The sequence below is a fragment of the Talpa occidentalis genome, unplaced genomic scaffold, assembly GCF_014898055.3.
Source record: "Talpa occidentalis isolate TD23 unplaced genomic scaffold, MPIMG_talOcc4v2.1 talOcc4.4, whole genome shotgun sequence".
Lineage (NCBI taxonomy): Eukaryota > Metazoa > Chordata > Mammalia > Eulipotyphla > Talpidae > Talpa > Talpa occidentalis.
Genome location: NW_023604295.1, coordinates 127,869,444 through 127,891,427, shown reverse-complemented (window position 1 = coordinate 127,891,427; position 21,984 = coordinate 127,869,444). Strand labels below are relative to the sequence as shown.

General features: G+C 36.0%; 1 long non-coding RNA gene across 1 annotated transcript in view; it reads right to left on the bottom strand.

Moving 5' to 3' along the window:
* LOC129146790 (uncharacterized) overlaps positions 1 to 21,984 on the bottom strand; it is a 111,233-nt gene that overhangs the window by 17,126 nt on the left and 72,123 nt on the right. Inside the window, exon 2 of the long non-coding RNA XR_008554014.1 lies at positions 18,678 to 18,742. This is a non-coding gene — a long non-coding RNA (uncharacterized LOC129146790). The remainder of the gene's footprint in view (positions 1 to 18,677; positions 18,743 to 21,984) is intronic.

Sequence of the window (21,984 nt, the reverse complement as noted above, 5' to 3'; positions counted from 1 at the left end):
GCTGTGTCCGTTGTGATTTCTCCTCTTTCATTGATGATCCTGTTTATTTGTGCTTTCTCCCTTTTTTCCTTTGTGAGCCTGGCTAGGGGTTTGTCTATTTTATTGATTTTTTCAAAGAACCAGCTCTTGGTTTCATTGATCTTTTGGATTGTTTTTTTAGTTTCAATTTCATTTATTTCTGCTTTGGTTTTTATTATTTCTTTTCTTCTGCTGGTTTTGGGGTTTTTTTGTTGTTCTTTTTCTAGATCTTTGAGCTTCGAGATTAGGTTGTTTCTTTGAGCTCTTTCTTGTTTCTTGATGTGAGCTTCTATTGCTATATATTTTCCTCTTATTACTGCTTTTGCTGCATCCCATACATTTAGGATATTGGTGTCCTCCTTGTCGTTCAATTCAAAAAATTTTTTAATTTCTTCTTTGATCTCCTCATTAGTCCAGTGGTCTTCCAGTAGTGTGGTTTTTAATCTCCATGAGGTAGGAAAGTTCCTTGCCTTCTTTTTATGGTTTATTTCTAGTTTGATGCCTTCATGGTCAGAAAAGATGGTTGATATGATTTCAATCTTGGTGTATCTGTTGATGTTTGTCTTGTGCCCCAGTATGTGATCGATCCTGGAGAATGATCCGTGTGCGCTTGAGAAAAATGTGTACTCCGTTTTTTTGGGGTTTAGTGTTCTATAGATGTCTGTTAAGCCCAATTGCTCTAGGTCCTTATTTAGAGCTTTGGTTTCTTTACTTATTTTTTGTCTTGTTGATCTATCCATTGTTGATAGTGGTGTGTTGAAGTCTCCCACTACGTATGTGTTTTCTCTGATGTCTGTTTTCAGAGAGGACAACAGTTGTCTGATATATTTTGGTGCTCCTTCGTTTGGTGAGTATATGTTAATGAGTGTTATTTCTTCTTGAAGTATTGTCCCCTTGATCATAATGTAGTGACCATTGGGGTCTCTTTTTATCTTTTTGAGTTTGAAATCTGTTTTATCTGATATAAGTATAGCTGTTCCTGCTTTCTTTTTTGGTCCATTTGCTTGTAGGATTGTTTTCCATCCTTTAACTTTGAGCCTATTTTTATCTTTTGTAGCTAAATGTGTTTCCTGGAGACAGCAAAAGGTTGGGTTTTGTTTCTTAATCCAGGCTGCAACTCTGTGTCTTTTTATTGAAGAATTTAGTCCATTTACATTTAGAGTTAATATTGATATGTTAACATCTCTATTTGCCATTGTGTTTGTCTTTCCTTTGATTTTATTTATTTATTCTTTTAATAACTTTTTTTTTTTTTGGCCTTCTTTCATTGTTATTCGTCCCTCTGAGGTTCTGGCTTTAGGACTCCTTGTAGTATTTTTTGGAGTGGGGGTTTAGTTGCAATGAAATTCCGGAGTTTCTGTTTGTCTGGGAAAGTCCATATTCTTTCTTCAAAGAGGAAGGAGAGCTTTGCGGGATAAAGTATTCTTGGTTGGCATCTGTTTTCTTGGAGTCTGTTGACTATGTCCCTCCACTCTCTCCTTGCCCGTAGTGTTTCTTCGGAGAAGTCTGATGTCAGCCTGATTGGCTTTCCTTTGAATGTTATCTGTTTCTTCCCTCTTGCCAGCTTCATTATTTTTTCCTTGTCCTGGATTCTTGGGAGCTTTACTATTATGTGTCTTGCTGTATTTTTCCTTTCGTCATGGAAGTTTGGTGTTCTTCTTGCTTCTTGTATATCAATTTTCAGCTCCTCCTTCACATTTGGGAAGTTCTCTTCAATTATCTCTTTGAATATTTTCTCTGTTCCTACTTCTCTCTCCTCTCCTTCTGGTATTCCTATAACCCTTATATTTCCTTTCCTCATGGAGTCAGAAAGTTCCCGAAGTCTTTCTTCATTCTTTTTCCTTCGTACTTCTCTTTCCTTTTCTGTTTTGGTTCTTTTTATTTCTGTGTCTTCAAGAGTACTTATTCGTTCTTCCATTTCATCAATTCTGCTTTCATTGCTTTTCCCAGAATTCTTTAGTTCTTCCATTAATTCTTTGATCTCCTGCATTTCTTTTACTTCCCTCTTTAGGGACTCAATTTCATTCTTCTGATCGTTGATTATTTTTCCCTTATCATTGTTTTCCTTTATGACTTCTGTCAGTTTTTTAATCACGGCAATATTAAATTCTCTTTCTGGAAGGCTCAGAAGTTCTTCCAAGTTACTGTCGTTGCCATCTGGGGGCTGGTTTTCTTTTTGTGGTGTGCTTTTTCTCTGGAGAGTTGCTAGGTTGCGTGTGGTTCTTCTCCTCCCTACAGTCTGTTTTCTAATTTGCTGTATGCGTTGGGACACTGTGTAGTTGGGACTGGCCGGCATCTTGGGTGGGCCTCTCTGCTCCCCCCTGGTTCCTCCAGGAGTCATCGGGCGGCCGGGGCTGTGTGCTGGTGCTGGGCTCCTCCTGGGCGGGGCTCTCTGCAATGGCGCCCGGAGCTCACCTCCGCGGCGGATCCTGCGGGGGTTCTCCACAGCTCCCGTTCACAGGGTGTGGTGGCTGCAATAGTTCCTTTCCACTCACAGTCCCCGCTTGCTGCGTCCTTTGTTCTTGTTGGCAGTTTTAGTTTGTTGTTTTTCTCCTCTCTGCCAGTTGGAGAGTGCCGCCTCTGTGGGCGGGGGAGGGGAGCAGGGTTCTGCGCTTCCCTCCCTTCTGGTCCTCTTTTATGGCAACTTTCTTCTTTGGGCAGTTTGCTGGAGTCACCCGTTTATCTTCCGTGTCCCAGTTCTCACTGGGACCTGCCGCTTTTCCTCCCTATTAACTTTTTTTAATGGGAGATCTTACTCGCAGCGTCTCCTCGCCGCCATGTTGCTCCGCCCGAAGCACTTCTTTTTTTTTAAAGTTGGTAATCCAAATTATTTTTTTTAAAGATTTATTTATTTATTTATACAAGCACTGGGTACAGTCAGAGGCGCGGGAGGGTGAGAGAATTCACCAGAGCCACAGCAGAGAGCAGAACAGGCAGAATGACGAAATACACTGCTGAGGGGAGCAGCGGGCAAGACAGGAGAGGTCTGTCATGCCATGTGGGACCCTTGCTGGCGGCCGGGGATCGAACCAGCGCTGCAGAGGCTGCTGGCAGTTTCGCAACCCAGCACTCAACTGCTGCGCCACTGGGGAGGCCCTATTATCACTTCTTAAATGAAAAATCTTTACATGCTCTCTTGTTTGAGAGAAATTACATATAATTTTGTTCTTTTCATATGTGGAACTCAATGGAATCATACTGGAGCAAATCTGCTGTATTCCTCTCTCTGCCAGAAAAGTTTCAATTCTATTCCAATTTATACACACTAAATTTTATTTAAGCCAATGATGCCTTATCTTTTCATTCTTTTGTGATTATAAAACAGTTTTCTGATTGGAATTAAATATTAATGTAGAATAATACATTTGTTAACAGAGTGACTTTGCAAGATTCCTTGTTACCAGAAGAACCAAATATTTGATAGTTAATGGTCCTCACACCAAAAACATATGCCACATACATCCATGTTTAATTTAAGATTGACAAGAATAGTTCCTTCTCAGACCAAACAGAGGATTTGAAAGTAAAAATAATTTTTTCCAGAACTATAGTGAAATAGGACCTAAGAATAAGAATTTCTAACCTTGAATATAGAAACAAAAAGAATACATCTATATTTATATTGTGTTCTCTGAAGAATATCAAATTATTGTTTCTATGTAATTAATCTATACTTACCTTTGTTTATATGCATATATTGTTTTTACCTAATTGATTTGTTACCAAATTGTTTGCAAAAATCAAGGCACAATTCAAATTCCCCAGAAGAGTATTCTATTTAAATAATGTGTCAAATCATTTTATTTTTTTTTTTTTTTTTTTTTTTTTTTTTAAAGATTTATTTTTGTTTATTTATACAAGCACTGGGTACAGTGAGAAGCACGGGAGGGTGAGAGAATTCACCAGAGCCAGAGCGGGGAGCAGAGCAGGCAGAAGGACCGAAGTACACTGCTGAGGGGAGCAGCGGGCGGCAGGAGAGGTCTGCGCGCCATGTGGGACGCTCCTCCAGTGGCCGGGGAGCAGCCCGGAATCAAACCATCGCTGCAGAGGCTGTGGGCAGCTTCGCAACCCAGTGCTCAACCGCTGCGCCACCGGGGAGGCCCTCAAATCATTTTTTAAATGGAAGAAGCTTTCAAATTACTTTTCAGATATATAGATGGCCCCATAGTCTATCTGGTATTAAATATATTAGTGAGTGCTGTGATCTCCTTTACTTTTCCTTTCCCAATTATTAAGATTTAAGCAAAGGACTTGAAAGGATTGACTCTGTATTAATATATCACACTAAGACTGACTGATAACTCTCCATGGGAACTTTTTTTTTTTTTGCAAGTCTTTCCTCACAAAATTACACCTTGCCAGAGAATCCTAGCAGATAAGTTATACCTGCAATCTGCAAAATGAACAGCAACACTTGGCCTTTCTGTGTATATACACATATATTTAACCAATCTGCCATCATTCCAGGCAGTGCACTGAATGCCAAATTAAAGAAATCAATATATCCCTGCTCATTCAGCAAGCAAATATTAGCTTTGATAGCAATCCATAGGTGATTCCCTTGGATTCCCTTTATGCCACCCTCCTGACCTGATGAACATAAACTCAAGAAAGCATAATATAATATGACTAATGTAGGCTGGAAAGGCTGACCAGCTAGATCCAAGTCTTATCTCTATCACTACAACTTATGTGGTGTTAGACATGTGTCTTAATTTTCCAGATCTTAGTCCAAAATAAGGTCAAATATTGTATACTTACAGAGTGTTTGAGAATAATGTTTAAAGTGCTATATATGGATCTATTAATCTAAATAATGTTAAAAGCTAAAGAATGATGTTTATGTTATTATTATTATTATGTCTGCAAGCTTAATATAAAAGAAAAGCTAGTTATCTAAAAGAGTTATATAGCATAACTATGTCTATGTTACAACCAGGTACCCATTTTGTTCAAGAAATATGCTGTATGAAATAGTTCATTACAACAAAATAACTCAGTTTCTGTAAGCTTTATTGAAGGCATATTTCTATTTATGAACCTAATTTAAATCCTGTTCCATTTAAATTGTGGTTAACTACCTTTCAGGTAGTTAACCTGAAAAAAAAGTAGGCGTTCATTAAGAAACAAAATGGCATTAATTTCATCATTACTCACATTGATTTCCCATCTGTATTCAAAGCTATGTCCAAAGGAGGTCAACTTGGTGAAAATGTAGCACAAAGTGAGAGCTGAATAAATAAGGTTCCAAGACCAATCCATGCCTCTCAATGTGGTTTACAGTGCCCCTTACTAACAAAATTAATTGTGGGTTCCAAAACGAATACTAAATAACCTTTATTATTAATAAGACCAACTAGAGGCTGAATGTTTTCTTCTCTCAAGCCAAAAAATACCATCATTTTTCCATCTTACTTTCCTTTTTTTGCTTTCTTCTAACAGTTCTATTTCTTGGAGCTACTTCACTCAAATAGTCATCATCTGACAGTTAGTTATAAAGTCATGCTTGACTCCCACAATTCCAAGTTCTGTCTGTTACAGGAATCTGAATTGGCACAAGGGATTTCTTCTATGGTGGTGACAGACAACAGATTCCAGGATACCAACCACTGGTTAAGACATCTGTGGACAATAAGTTCACACATTTGACACATCAAACTCTTCCAATATGTATAGAAAATGTGAAAGTAGAAGAGGGTCTAAGAATAAAGAAAGTATAAGTTGGAAATATCAAAGAATTTTATCAAAGTCTGGTGTGTCTGACCTGGTCTAGGACTGCTGATGTTATTAACATCTGATCATAGATTGTTAATCAAACTTATGCAACATTATATACGAGAAGATGCTTGGTATCTTTGAGACTTGATTACCCTCTCTGTAAAATCTCTTCCATGTGTATCGGACTCCACATGCCCTATCTCATCTGGTATTCCTCTAAATACTTAGAGCTTGTGTAATTCAAGAAAATTCTTGCTACATGTTCATAACGCTCAACTGTTACCAAATAAGTACTAAGAGTGGGGATTTAAATATTGATGAAGTAACCAGTTCTATTTTGCTTTAATCAAGATATAGACAATTACACAGTACCTATATCAGAATACATACTGGATATATATCTATGAAATCAGTTAATATACTGACTAATGGAAAATAATGCCTGATCAAAATCTTTCAATAGTAAGAATGGAACCCTATTCTTTTTTTTATTATACAGCACAGTAGTTCAAATGGTGACTCTCCAATAATGAATATACAAATACTAATACCCATATTTTTAGTCACAGGAAAAATCTCATATACCTATAAAATAATTCCCTGGAGTCAAAGGCAGAGATATTCCATTCTTACCTCCCAAAAGTTTCTACAAACTGCCTCCAATATGGTGTGATACCAAAGACTGTAGGATCCAGAGCCTTATTTTTCTTCTGGTCCCCTATGCTTTTCCTACCTGCTTGCTAAATATCTCAATTACTTCTAGCAAAATGAAGTTTTTGATTCTACATTCAAAAAAATAAGGTTAAGAATGAAATTACTGGGCCTCCCCGGTGGCGCAGCGGTTGAGCGCTAGGTTGCGAAGCTGCCCACAGCCTCTGCAGCGCCGGTTCGATCCCCAGCCACTGGGCGAGGGTCCCACATGGTGCACAGACCTCTACTGCGGCCCGCTGCTCCCCCCAGCAGTGTACTTCATCACTCTGCCTGCTCTGCTCCCCACTCTGGTTCTGGTGAATTCTCTCTCCCTTCCGCACTTCTGACTGTACCCAGTGCTTGTATAAATAAATAAATCTTAAAAAAAAATAAAAGAATGAAATTACCACTAAGAGGAGTGTGATGGAATTAATTGCAAAAGTTTTAAGTTACTAAAACAAGTATATTTATGAAATTACAATATGGGAAAGGTGCCTTAAATTCTGCCTCAGCTTAGGGAATTAGTGTACAAGTTCCCAGTAGCAGAGATCTCCAAAGATTAACACACACAGAGATTGCTTTTGTGCTTCTCAGAAGGCAGATAGCAAATGTATTGCAAAATATTTTCCTGGAAGAGAAAAGCAATAAATGAGCATGTAGTTTTACTGAACAAATGTAGCTTTCAGTCATTCATTCAATAAAAACACTAGGACGGTTGCTCACAAAGGCAAAACTGAAAAGGGCCCCCTTTTGGAGGACACAGCTGTAGTTTGACCAGTTTCCACATTGAAATGTGAAAGAATTATTCCCCTAAAATAAAACTACTATTTGAAAATATAAATTACCATTTTAGGCTATTCTAATGAAGTCTCAATAACAGTCACAACAATCCAGGCCCAGAAAACTCTTCTGCAAAACCATACAAATAAAGCTAGGAAGAAGCAGGCTGTGACATGAGTAGTGTACAACCACAAAGGCATTCAGTCTAGTCACACACTCTCTCCCTTAAATTAGAGGGTAAGGGATTTGAGTTTTTTTTTTGCTTGGTCATGTGTCAGTTTTAGATAAATAGAAATGCCAAAACCATAGAAAGCTTATTCTCTTACTATTCTCCCTATTTCAAATAGTATTATTTTTCTGATTATTGAAAGAAAAAAATACCTATACTTGAAAAATAAGGAAAAAAGTTCAACAGAAAATCCCCTCATAATTCCACTCTAGAGACTAAAACAACATTAATGCTTCAGTGCCTCTTCTCCCCCATTTTATGCATGTGTGTATATGCACGTGTGTATATAGCTACACTTGTCTAAGATGTATCTTTTTTCACTATCATTTTCCATTACCACTATATTTTTTGAAAATAGGATTTCTAAGGTTGTCTTCTGATTTGGGACTCTACCATTGCAGAATCAAACTAAAATGGAGTCACTTATGTCAAGGGAAAAAATAGACAACAAAAGAAAGCTAACCTACCCTCACAGGAATTCACAGCTCTTCTTAGCAGAGGACACCAGTCAAACTTCAAATGCCAAGTAGGCTACACCACCTGTGAACTTCTTTGTTCACCAACTCAGTTAAACTGATCCAGCACATAAAAGAACACCAGGTAAACAATCAGCTAAAAAAAAGTCAAGTAACTTCTGTATGTATCTTATAAAAATCCCTTAGTCTATGAGATACTCAGAATTCATTGCTCCCACAATCTTGCATTTCCCTGCTTGCAGGCTGAAAATCTTACAATAAACTCATCTTTCAGCTTTGTTTTATTTAGTATGCAGAGTGTGTTTTTTACACCGACATTTATTTAACCCTTTTCCTCTTGTTGGGAACTGGACTTTGTTTTTCAACTATTTTTTAATTCTTTCTACTTTTTCCTAAGTTATCTGCTCATCTGAAAGCTGGCAACTAAGCTAATTAACCCCCTTTTTTTTTTTAATTCTCTTGCAAAAAACTTAAGGGGCCTCCCATGGTGGCGCAGGCAGTTGAGTTAAGCACTATGAAGCTGTCTGCAGCCTCTGCAGCACGTGTTCGATCCCGGCCAGCTGGGAAGAATCCCACATGGCACAGCAGACCTCTCCTGTCTCACCCACTGCTCCCCTCAGTAGTGCATTTCAGTCAATCTGCCTGTTCTGTTCCCCACTCTGTCTCTGGTGAATCCTCTCACCCTCCCGTGCATCTGGCCTGTCCCCCAGTTCTTGTATGCATGAATAATCTCTAAAAAAAAAAAAAATAACCTAAGAAAATTGGTGGCACTATATAGAAAATATGTATTATCTCACAACTCACAAGTTGTGAGTTTGATAAAAAGGTGATATTACTTTTAAGCTCAGCTATAATAAGACAAGTTTTTCCTTATCAAAAGGTATTATCATTTCTTCTGTAATGCCTTTTATTGTTTCTCTTTGGGTGTTGCTGATTTCCTTTTATATCTTTCAAAATACTCATACACTGAGATGAAAAGTAATAAAAAGCCACTCTCAAAAAAATACTTGTGAAAACTGCTATGTTTGGCATGTCTGACACCCAACCAATAATCAAGATAAACATTGGAACTTTGAAAGGGATGCTTCACGTTACACTGTCCAAACATTTATGATCATCCGAACATCCTTTTGAATTTGAAACATAAAGCAAAAGAGCAAAGAAATGCAAATAATTCCACCAGACTTATATTCCTTAAACCAAATTAGGTTCTTTCTTAAGAAGCAAGAGAAAAATCAATTTATGATAACGAAGAGGGTTACATTTTTTATTACAGGAGAAGGAATCACTTGAATCCAAATCAGTGAATTCATTTGAGAAAATATATAAAAATGCCTAGGTCAGACGATAGCACTGTGTTAGAAAAAATTAAGAATAAAAGGAGTAAAATCAAATAGAATAAATGGTAGCTTTATGACAGATTTAGCCAGAAACTTCCATATTTAGGATATTAGGAACTTACAGTTAAAACATTTTCTTGGAGCCTCCCTAGTGGTGCAAGGGGTTAAGCACCACACTATGAAGCAATCCACAGCTTCTGTAGCACAAGTTTGATCCCTGGCTGGCCAGGAAACAACCCACATGGTGCAGCAGACCTCTCCTGACTCACCCACTGCTCTCCTCAGCAGTGTATTTCAGTCGCTCTGCCTGTTTAGTTCCCCACTCTATCTCTGGTGAATCCTCTTACCCCCCAATCTCTGGCCTGTACCCCAGCTCATATATGCATAAATAAATAAATCTTTAAAAAAAGTAAATTAAAACATTTTCTTGTTCAAGTTTCCATCTTTGACACTAGAACACACCCCAGGCATAGAGAAAAGAGGCTAGGACTGAGAAGATGGAGCTGAGAAAAAGATTCCCCACAGGCTTCAAACTAAAAGGCACAACTAATCAGATGTTAGTGTATCTAGAAAGCTTCAATACCAGTCACTTTATCAAATGCCAGAAGTTCAACAAAGAAAAAAGTCAGTTACTCAAATATTTCATTTTGCTTGGAACTTTTAAATGCATACAACCCTCTTAAAAGAAGTGTAGGGCCTCCCTGGTGGCGCAGGGGGTTGAGTACCGCACTATGAAGCAATCTGCAATCTGTGCAGCATGAGTTCCATCCCCAGCTGGCCAGGGAGCTACCTACATGGTGAGGCAGACCTCTCTTGTCTCGTCCGCTGCTCCCCTCAGCAGTGTGTTTTGGTCAGTTTGCCTATTCTGCTCCCTACTCTGTCTCTGGTGAGTCCTCTCACCCACCCCCAATCTCTGGCCTGTACCCCAGATCTTGTATGCATAAATAAATCTTTAAAAAAAAACTTTAAAAAAAATTAAAAGAAGTATAATTTAAAAATTCAAAGTCTGACAGCTAAATAAATCCCAAGAAGCAACACAAGCTGAAGGATCAGTGCAGCACTGCAACTCACAAGTTGATCTGAATACTCAGAGTCAAGAAAGCTTGCAAGGAAAAGCTTAAATTTTGACTGTCCAGAGATCCACATTGGCAAGGCAACACAGCCAAAGCTAAATTTGGAGAATATAGCATTTAGAGAATAATTTCTAAAGGTATCCCTTTGTTTTTGCTTTGTATGATTTCTTTTATTCCTGGGTTTTTGGGTTTTTTTTTTTTTTTGAAGCAAAATGCTGGTTGTTCCTATATTCTTTTCAACTCAGACATTTTATTTCCTCTACCTTTCCTTCTACCTCTAACTTGTTTTTACTTCTCTCCACTCTTTTTTCCTCTTCTCTCATTTCCCCTTTCTCCTCTGCTTCTTCCTCCTGCTCTGCTTCCTCTTTAATCTCACTCTATCTGAAAACAAAAATGAAGCAGAAGTGCCCATACTGGTGTAGAAAGGTCAGGTTCATGGTAAGATTTTGACAGACCATTGTCAATTCCAGCAAGATCCTTTAACGTAGGCTTAAAATTAGATTTGTGGTGATAGCACACCTTAAGAAAGCAGAAATAAACCGTGTTTTTCCTGGACAAATCTACAGGTGGGAGCTGTGCATATGGATTGTCAGATCATACCTTTCAGAGACTTCTGAAAAGAAACAGAAGTGAGGAGCAGGAGGATTTACAAACACTAATATTGGCTGTTTGCCTCTTTTTCCTTTGCTAATAACATTTTTTCAATATATAATCACCATCTACATTAGGAAGTATTATATGCAAATAGTATTCAAGAAGAAACATTGGTATTTATTATCCAACTTCTGAATTTATTATTCAGTGGAAAGAAAAATGTAAATTGATTCCAAATGAAGCTGCCAATTAAACTCAGAAAATATTTTTTATATAATCCTGTGGTGATAGAGCATATGAGTTTTTTTTTTCTATTTTAATTTACCCAGAATCTAAACACAATTGAGACCACATTACAGAGAACCATCAGGCAACACTAAATAGAAAGGCCAGAAAGTAAAGGTATGGATCTTGAAATCAATCTATTTCTTTCAAAGATTATTGTAAATGCTGTAAAGAAAAGTACATTTACAGTCAACTAATAGTGTTACCTGTATTCTATGTGGAAGGACAAGATCTCATGTCTTAAATTCAGAATAAAAAAGAAAACTATGATGTTCACAATGAAAATCAAATAACGTATTCAAAATTTAGCTGAATCTTTGCTCCTTGCATTTACCAAACTATGTCTTCCTCTTGACACAGGTGTCACTCGCTTTCAAGTATGTTTCCAGGAATGAACCCCTTCTAGCTTTTTAATCCTAGGTCAACAGTGGAAATGTTAGCACAAGGAAAGTTAATACCGATTTTCTCGCCTTACACTAACAAGATTTCTGGATTGCATTGGCAAACAATTCAATAGAAATTTAGAAAGGATATTTTAAGAGCAGGAAATCCCTTGTCAGAGAGAAAAAAACTACAGGCAGACAATTCTCATGTCCAATGACTTCTACATTAAAAACAAATGTTTCATACTATTGAAATCATTTCATGACCCAGCTCATTCCTCTTATCTGGAGGTAATTTTTAACAGATTCCAGCCTACTTTGCAGACACAAATTTCCAGCCACTCGCCTTCATGCCCCAAGAGGCCATTTCATAAGCAAGCTAACATCAATTCAAACAAGATTCATTTTTTCCATCACTTTACACCCTAGAAAACTGATACAGACTTCCCCAGATGAAGTTTAATACAGAACATAGGTTTATGAAGTGTGGAACCTCATTTCAAATGTACACATAATATATTGATATAGACTTTGGGAACATTTTCAAAGAATACAAATGTGCTGGGTCCAAAGCTTAAATGGTCCTTTTCACTGAAATAGAGCTCATAAAAGATTTCAGAAGGGCAGAAAACTTTAAAATTGAGTGCCCTTCTTGAAATTTCCCAGAATGTTCTCATTTTGAAACTAAATGGTATATCCAGCATGCAAATGTGCAGTATAAGCAATTCATTATATTAAACAAAGTTGACAATTGAGGACCTGATTACAAATTTCAAAGCGTGAGTACTTAGAGAAAAGGTGCATGAGTGAAAACCATGATGACAATAAATAGTACTCTACGAACAATAAAACTTTCCCAAACTTAAGAATGTGATTAGTCTTAGTAGAAATGCCTTCAGGGTCATGGTCACTCAACTTTTACAACCTGTCTAAAAAATGTAACTAAAAGATTTGATGCAACACATAGAATTGTCTCATAATGTTCTTAAAAACTTGGAGGCATACCTTCAATCATACCCAACTTTCCTTATGGTAGGATACGTATTATCATAAATTTATATTTGTGCTTGTGTTTCCAAAGAGTATAAACTTTCTTGTAAGACTGAGAATCAAAAATGTGCTCTTAGTGTTGTCAAATTAAGGTGCAGAATCATGGACACTGGTCATTGGAACGCAAGCTACTAAGAGGATGAAATTTTATCTCTTACGAGGTCACAGAGCTAGTGATAACTTGTGTAAAATATATTAAACTGCATTGTGTGCCAGATAGCAGATGGCATGCTTACATGCACAACTTTATTTATTGTTTTTCCATTTCCAGGATGTTGTATCATCTCATGCAATGTTTTCTTTCAGGGAGAAAGGTTCGCCCTCTTGCCTTGAAACTTTCTTGCATAAACATGAAAAATATAAGGGCAGGATAGTATCTTCTAAGCCAAGGTCACAGTATTTTTTCAATTTGGAATTAAACTTCAATATCGACAGTTATTTGACTCTGACAATCATTCTGCGGTTAAGGTAGATTTTTTAAATAGCAGTGATAAGACCAAATAACTTCATAACAGAAATACATATTTTATGAAGTATCATCCTAACAAACTCTCTAATTGCAAAATCAAGTACAAGATGGTCTATTATTCTCTTTAAGAGACTTGAGGGAGGAGGCATAATGGCATCAGCAAAAGTTGTAGTAATAATAACAAGTTAATGATTTATTCATAGACCTAAGAAGTAAATATTTTAAAAGTAAACACTAATTTTGAAGCAACTCAGACATGAGTTTATTGAGTGTTTTCAAATAAAGGCAACAATTAATATTAATGACTGAAAGAGATCATATATTGTATTTATGAATTCACAAAACCACTGACATTCCTAAGAACATATACAAAATCCCCAAAGTCTGAGGAGATACCCACTTTTGACTCAGGAGTGTAACGAACAGCTAGTGTTGATAAACAAACAAACAAAAAAAAAAACCCATAAATTTAAATACAGAGTCTCTGGGAGTTAATAAACAATATAGTAAAAGTTATTATGGTCCCATCTGTACTACTTTGAATCCTAATCTAGAGACTATGCATATTTTTTTAAATGTTACCTAACTCATATCTTATTTTCCTTAAGTTCCCATTAATCACATGTGTTCTATTCATTAAATATCACAAATTGCTCTAGTTATTATGTCAAGAAAACCTCCAAGTTCAAACCAATAGTATCTGAAAGTATTTGATTCAGCAGTTTTCATGATAGGGCAGCTGAAAAAATAAAAAATGATTGATGAAGTAGTCACACCCATTTAAGCCACTGGCAAATATCATGTATCCCTTGAGATAAGTGGCATTACCACCTTTCCTACATGTACACACAGACACGAGTCCATATGGGAACAACTAATAACATATGCAAAAAAATACTAATGCCCTATGTGTGTTATTAAGTAGAGAATGCCCGTGATATCATAAAACAGGTAATAATAATTATTATTATTTACAAGTTAGTTATTAAACTGACAAAATATGATTATGGTTAATAGCATTTAAAGTTAATTGAAAAAGTCATTTAGCAAAGACAAGTTTTAATTAAGTATCAGAAATATAGTGTGTGAGATTATATATATAATGCAAAAACATACATGTCCTAATTTTGAAAATAATTTAATGAAAAAAATGGATCGTGTCAATTATAATTTTTAACTATCTTCCTGTTTATTTTTTGGTCACTTATTTATCCAATTGATTTTTGTTTTCCTTGATAGCATTCACTAGAGTTAAATTTTATATAATCCCTTTGTATAAACAAAGTACTTTCGTTTTACTCCTTTGTAGATTAACGGACTATATACATCTTTGTGAGCATTTAATATTCCAACAACATTATTCTCTAAACAAAGTCCACCACAGCTATCACTTAAATAGAACATGTTTGAACAGAAACCCAAAAGACAATATTTGATGTGGGGGAAATAATACAGACCTTCAAGTAGAAATGATAGAATTGAATTCCACTTACTCAGAGCCCAGCACATAATAGCTGGTCAATGGTTTTAACTGCTACCGATTTAATAAATAAGGCATTAATACTACTTTATTAACATAATTAAAATTAGGCGCAGTACAATTGGTCCCCATTATCAGTCAACCATGAATAGAAAATACATACTAGGTAGTTAAGACAACGATGGTTTTTATCTGTACTTACTTTTTCCAGCCATTACTCACTAAACAATATAGTACAACAACTATGTACATGGTGCTTATATTAGGTAGTATAAATAATCTAGAGATGGTTTAAAATATAGAAGAGGATTTCAAATGTTAAATACAAATGCTGCTCCATTTCTATAAGGGACTTTAGCATTATAGATTCTGGTATCCATGAGGGTATGAAAACCAACTGCCACTGATACTGAGGGGATGGGAGTAAAAGAGGATCAGGTAAGAACATAAATGTTGCTGTCAGAGTGCCTGGATTCAAATCCTGGGTCATCTACTGATGAAATGTGCTATCCTGGGAAAGGTACTCTGTGACAATTTCCTTACTGTAAAATGAGAACAATAATACTGCCTATATAATAGATTCAATTTGTGTATCAAATCTCTATAAGAATAGTACTTTGGTTAGTGTACATTAAATAATAATTCCAAATAAGAGTTTCCCTTTTTTAAAAGATTTATTTTATTTATTTATATATGCAAGAGCTGGGGTATAGGCCAGAGGTGCAGAGGGTGAGAGGACTCACCAGAGACAGACTAGGGAGCAGAACAGGCAGACTGACTGAAATACACTGTTAAGGGGAGAAGCAGGTGAGACAGGAGAGGTCTGCTGTACTATGTGTGGGTTAGCTCCCCAGTCGGGGATCAAACTCATGCTGCAGTAGCTGGCAATAGCTTGATAGTACTAAGACTTAACCTCTTGCACCACCAGGGATACCCCAAGAGTTTCCCATTATTATTTTACTTAATGATATTATAGATGGTCAATAAACTGCCTGGGTTTGAATTCCAACTCTTCCTTCCATTATTGAAGTGTGACCTTGGAAAATACATTTACCCTCAGCATGGCTCAATTTTAATGTATGTAAAATTAATAATAAGTCTCAGAGGGTTCTGGGTAAGTATATATGTGCATATGAAATATATATTATATATAATGTTTTAAGTATGTGTATATATATCTTCTCTCTATATATATCCTATATATGTCATTGCAAAACTATAGAAATGTTAGCTATTATTATGAAAATAAAAACATAATTTTCAGGAAATGTACTAAAATCTTAAGATGTACAAATTGAACCCCTCTCACAAACAAAAATTATATTGTTTTATTAATGCTAATAAAGTAGATAATTTGGTTTGTGATTTGTTTGAGTCAAAGACCTTAGTTTCCACATATTTTCTCCATGAGAAAAAAAAATGTGCTATAAATTAAAATATGGATTTATGTCCAAATAATTACTGAGGTTCAGGAGCAAATCTTTTCCTCATTTCTTGACAGGTGTTAAGAATACAGGATAAAAATGATTTCTTTAGACTTAGCCCAAGTTTCAGAGCAGGTTGATTAGTGCACTAACAATTCAATCCACCTCAGGTTATGTGGAAATCAAGTGCAGTATTGGGATTAGAAAGTCAGATTAACTGATTGCCCACAGTAACCACAAACCCCTTTCCTCTGGGAAAATTTTTTTCCTGGTTGTGAGAAATACCATATGCCTACAGTAAATAGCCATTAGCATACGAAACACCAGGTGAGATTATATTCATCCTGTGAGATTCCAGAGGGCCTTTCTTGACAGCAATGGAAACCATGGCTCCAGTCTTTAGGACACAACTCTGAACTAGACAGTAAAGAATAAGTAGGTAAAAACCTGAATGCTGGAATTCAAGTCAAAATGCTCATTTCAGTGAGGCAGGAAACTAGAAACCCGACCCCATGTCTGACTGCCTTGCTGAATTCAATCTGAGAAGTCCAAGCACTCAAACTGAAAATTGATGTATTTATTTGCATTGCTTTTTAAGAAAAATTTTTAATCTTTCTTTCTTTGGCCTTTTAATGTCTTGCCTGAATTGCTATTTTAGGAAATCTAAGCAGTTTCAGATATACTTATTTTTGGTAACAAGAACCTAAGAATAGACACACTCCAAGTCCCTCAAGCATCACTACTACCTGAGGTTGTAAATGATACTTGCAGATATTTTATAACATACATTCTTTATATATATAATATATAATGTATATATTATAATGCATATATTATAATGCGTGTGCATATATGTATGTATATGTATATATATATTTATGTGTGTATGTATATATGTGAATCAATCTATCATGTATTTGCTTTACTTGGCAATTTAAAATGCATAATATTTGCTGCCCAGGACTGATTCTTTTTTTACTCTGACAATATAATTGTAATGCAATAATTTTTAAAACCTAATATGTAATCATCATTGAGAAGAACTTATTCTATCAACTAAATCTAAATGCATTTCATTCCTTTCAAAACTAATTTAAATGGCTTATTTTTAACTACTTAATATATTTCAGGATTCAATTTTGATCTGAAAAATTCTCCTCAAGCATATTCATCTCAGTCACTGCTTAAAAACTTCAATTTTGAAGTAGAATTTCTTAATATTTTTAGACAGTGAATAATAATGGAAAATCCACAACAAAAACATCTTAACCTAAGAAACTAAGATAGCAAAATAATGTACTACTTGCTTCCCTAAAAAATAAGCAAATGTCATCATTGTGTCCAACAATATCACCAGCAAGAATTCTGAGCTATAGGCTAATATTGTAAAAACATAACTCCCCGAATCCAGATGATACTAGTGATAGATAGATCATTTAGATAGATAATAGCTATGAGAGAAGATATCTGGCTGGCTGGCAGGAGGATGGATGGATGGATGGATGGATGGATGGATGGATGGAGGATGGATGGTGAATTGGCAGCTGGGTAGGTCGATATACAAATAATTAGACTTAAAGACAAAAGATGCACCAGGAAACATCTCCAGTGGCTGTGATTCTGACAAATTGTACAGGACTTTCTCCAACCAACTGGAGCTTTCCAGTTCACCCAAATATGTGTAAGGATAGACACATGGAAGGCTTCGCCTTGAGTCCCTCCTTCTAGGAAGGTTACAAGTGCTCAGGTGATACAAATTTCTCTGGGTTTGTGTTTGTTTATAAGTGATAAACTTATCACTCACTGTTCCTATATTTACCACATAAATATATAAACAAACACAAACCCAGAGAAATTTGTATCATCTGAACACTTCTAACCTTCCTAGAACCAGGGATTCAGGGCAAAGCCTTCCATGTGTCCATCTTACATTTGAAATTCTCTGAAGCTGGAGGATTAGCTTACATTCAGCATCCAGGTTAAAAGATTAAATCGAGGCAAGAAGTAGATTTGGAGTCTGAATCTAGATACCTGGAGCAGAAGAGTATAGGCCAGGGTATAGGCCAGCAAAAGGGCATAATGATCTCAGTACAGAGAAGAGGCATGAGAAAAAAGACAAGAAATCACATTCTGTATCCAGGAGACTGAAAGTGTCAGATCTGTTAAGGTGTTAGATTCCTGGTAATCTCAGAATGCAAGACAGTGACACTGTAAGTCCAAGGAGAACTAAACTACTCCATAAAGTGAAGCCAATTCTTCTGGGTCAGAGGGCAGACAAAGCAGAGGATTAGCTGTCAGACAGCTTTTATGTCATCACTTGCTTCAATATAATGGTTCTGGAGGTTAACAAAAGTATAGGAGGAACATTTGCTAGACAAATGCTAGTTTGGAATTGAAAAATAATATATTTTTGGAGTGAGTAAATCCTCTAGAATAGGTATACAAGATAGTTCAATATTTTTCAGAATCCAGCAGGGTTTTAGGCAGTGAGTTGAGTTTCATGCAAGCCTGAATTTGTCCTTAATCTTGCTTGCTGGAGAAAAAATGTTTTAAATCACCTTCAGAGTCTATCAATGCCTTGTATATAGTGCACTGAAATTTCAAGATGTGCATTTAAATTCATGAAACTTTTAATTTTCAATGGGAGACAAAAAGGTATGTCACGTACCTCAAGACTCTAGGGTGGCAGAGTCATCAAATCATCTGTATCCTCTCTGCATGCCACCAGTATTTCTAAGGAGAAATGAAAAGAAAAATTTAGGGTAGGCTCTTGAGTCCTTGCAAATTTTCATTACTGTTTCCCTCAATGTTCTGTCACAGATTTCTTCCAATGCTGTCTTATCTCAGTGCTAAGGTCACCACCTCAAAAAGTTCTCCAAAGAGCCCTGCCCTGATGAGTTTCTCCCACAGGTTGGCACTGTATTTTCCTTAGCACTTATCATATCTGAAAGTCCCATAATCATCTATATACTTGCTTACTGTCTCCATGAAACAAAAGCTCCATGAATGCAGACACCTGGTTTTTCATCTTCATCACCAGGCCCCTATTAACTAGAATTGGGTCTGGCACTTAGGTGCTTGATAAAAATTTTTTAAATAAATGAATATACTCTCTATATGCTGTTGTCTCCATGCACTGAGACCCTAGAACTAAACCTCCGCTAGGAAGAGTCTACAACACCAATGTGAGAAAGAGAAAATGGACCTAAGGAATAACTATTCTAGTTGTCATTCACTGTCCGGGAGGCAGGGTCAAAGAATGCACACCTAGGGGTGACAAAATACATGGAATTCACATTTACAAATAATCTTTCCAGTTCAGTACCTAACAAAAAAAAACAAACTATAGAGAACTTGCCTATCTGATTCTAAATCTGAAGGTTTGCTGCAATACACACATAATTTTTAGATTAGAGGTTACATTATTATTTTCAAAACATATATTCAGAACTATAACTTAGCACCTTTTGATTTATATAAATACTTCTCTTTGTTCTAACTGAAAATGTTAGAAATTCAGTATCCTTAAATTTTTCTCAATAACTCAATAGCCTCAATTAAATAAGTTATGTAGTAAAATTAAACTATAGATTTATAATTATATATCAAAATAGAAAAAATAAAATACAACACTTTTTAATGTTTATCAATACTTTTATATTTTTATATGTTTTAAAATATAGTAATTTTAAAGTAGCACTATTTTGATGGCTAACCTGAGTTTCCAATCATAAAATCCCAAGCAATCACGAAGATAAACAAACAAGAGATCTAATCCTTAGTTCAAATATACTGATTCTAGAGACTCTACCAGTCCCCTAAAGGCTTCAGGGTTACACTGACCTCAGTGGGACTGTTTCTAAGCTGCACAGGAAATCTTCCCATTGAGTCACTGCTAACCAGGAACCATGCGTCTAAACACCTAATCATAAGATACCATTAAACAGTCTTATTGCCATGGTAGGCCTCTTTGAGGTAAAATTCTGGTTTTTGCTTGCTTTTAGTAAACAAAATAAAAACACATTCCTAATATATATTACTATCAACAGTTAATCTATCATTAGGAAGTTGATTAACTCTCTCAGGACAATTATATTTGCTATATCTCTAAGTTCTTAGTTGGGACCTCAGTGTGACTTCCACATGATGAAGGCAATACCAGCTTAAAGGCTTATTGTGAAAATGAAATCGCACTTTTTTTAAGCCTCTTGAAACCTATATGGAGCTTCAAAAATGTCAAGCAGTCAGTACTTGTAGCAACTTCCAGTTTAAGAGGACTATAAGAAAATGTAAGAACTCCTTTGTGGTTCTCTAAATTAAATAATTTTTTGTAATATTCAGAAGTGACTTATTGGTATTTAATTTCCAATATTTTTGACAAAACTTATATAAACCAAGAAGTCTTTAGCTACTTTAATTTCACATTGTTCATTTTTAATTTATGCAAATAATATTTCAATAAAGAAAAATGTGTATATCAGATTTAAACCCTCCCTATTTGCTCAGAATATTCCTAGTTTTAGCACTAAACATCTCATATTCTGAAAATCCCTCAATCCCAGACAACTCTGCTAGTTGCTCCCCTGCAATCCCACTAAATTTGTTTTCTTCCAGCCTTTTAAGTTATATTCCCTTTCACTATTTTTAGTGTTAAAAGACAAGCATCTCATTTATTCAGTTACGCAACAAGTGTTTGCTGAGCCAGCTCACTAGTACGGCAGGCTCTGGGGGCACAAAGAGGAAAAAGACACATCCAAAAAGCTTCCAAACCTAGTGGAGCCCTGACCTTAACCCCCTAATTAAATCATTATAACACTTAAGGCTGACCCAAGCACATGTGGTCACTAACATCTATGGGGTTGTTTTGTGACTATCTACTATCAACAGTTAATAGTAGATAAGAAATATTTTTTCCAAGCTTGAAAACAGCTTTTATTCATCACCCAAAACATGTATGTGTATCTCCCCACTCTCGTACTCCATACTCTCATTTGTGTGCATTCACTCTCCCACTCGCTCTCTCCCTTCCCCCAGAAAATACCCAACAGGATCTATTTTTCTTAAACAGATAAAAGATTACAATAAAATCAGGGTGCAGACCAATTCTACCCCAGATTCAAATACTTAGAAGCAAAGATGTCCCAAAATAGTCATGCACTTTTTTAAAAAAGGTGGGGGGACATCCTATTCTCTGTACTAACCACTCTGCCAAGCACTTGACATGAAAGGTATCCTCTAGACCAGCACAGTTACATTCAAACAGCAGGATCAGCTAACCCTTGAGTTAGATTAGACAGAAGAGCCTTGCCTAAAAGTGGGTGGAAAGACCAAATGGGCACTTAAACTTGGACTCCACACTTATATGTGACCCTGCTGGGTATACCAGCTTCCAATACTCCATGCACATAGAGAGTGGAAGCTCTATTAAATATTTCCAGCCCACTGTGTATCTTGAGAATCATTTATTTCATCAAAAGGGGGGGCGGGGAATGTTTCCAGCTTTCTTTATGCTAATCAAAAACACTGTTGTGGATTTAGATGATAATTGAACTACTTGCTTTGAAATCTCTAGAATGAAAATTCTTATTAAAATTTTTCAAATGCAAACTAACAATCACTAGAATATGGATAAAATTTAATTTACACACATACACACAGACATACAATACTGAGGTATTTTAAAATAATCTTGTAACAAATATGAGATATGTAGTGACTGTCCTTTTAAAATATGGAAGAAATCTCTGTAGTCAAACAAAATTCCTTGGTTCTCTCAAGGTTGACAGGATTATCTATCTTAAAAGATAAATATGAGTTATGAAAATTAAGGGAGGAAAAGGTACATTAGGAAGAAGATGGAGCATTGCACAAAGGCACCTATGCAAACAGTTGGCTACCTTGCGAAACAACAGGAATCTGTTTAGGGAATCTCAGGAGTGGAGTCAAGAAATGTTCTTGAAATGAAAACTGGTGAA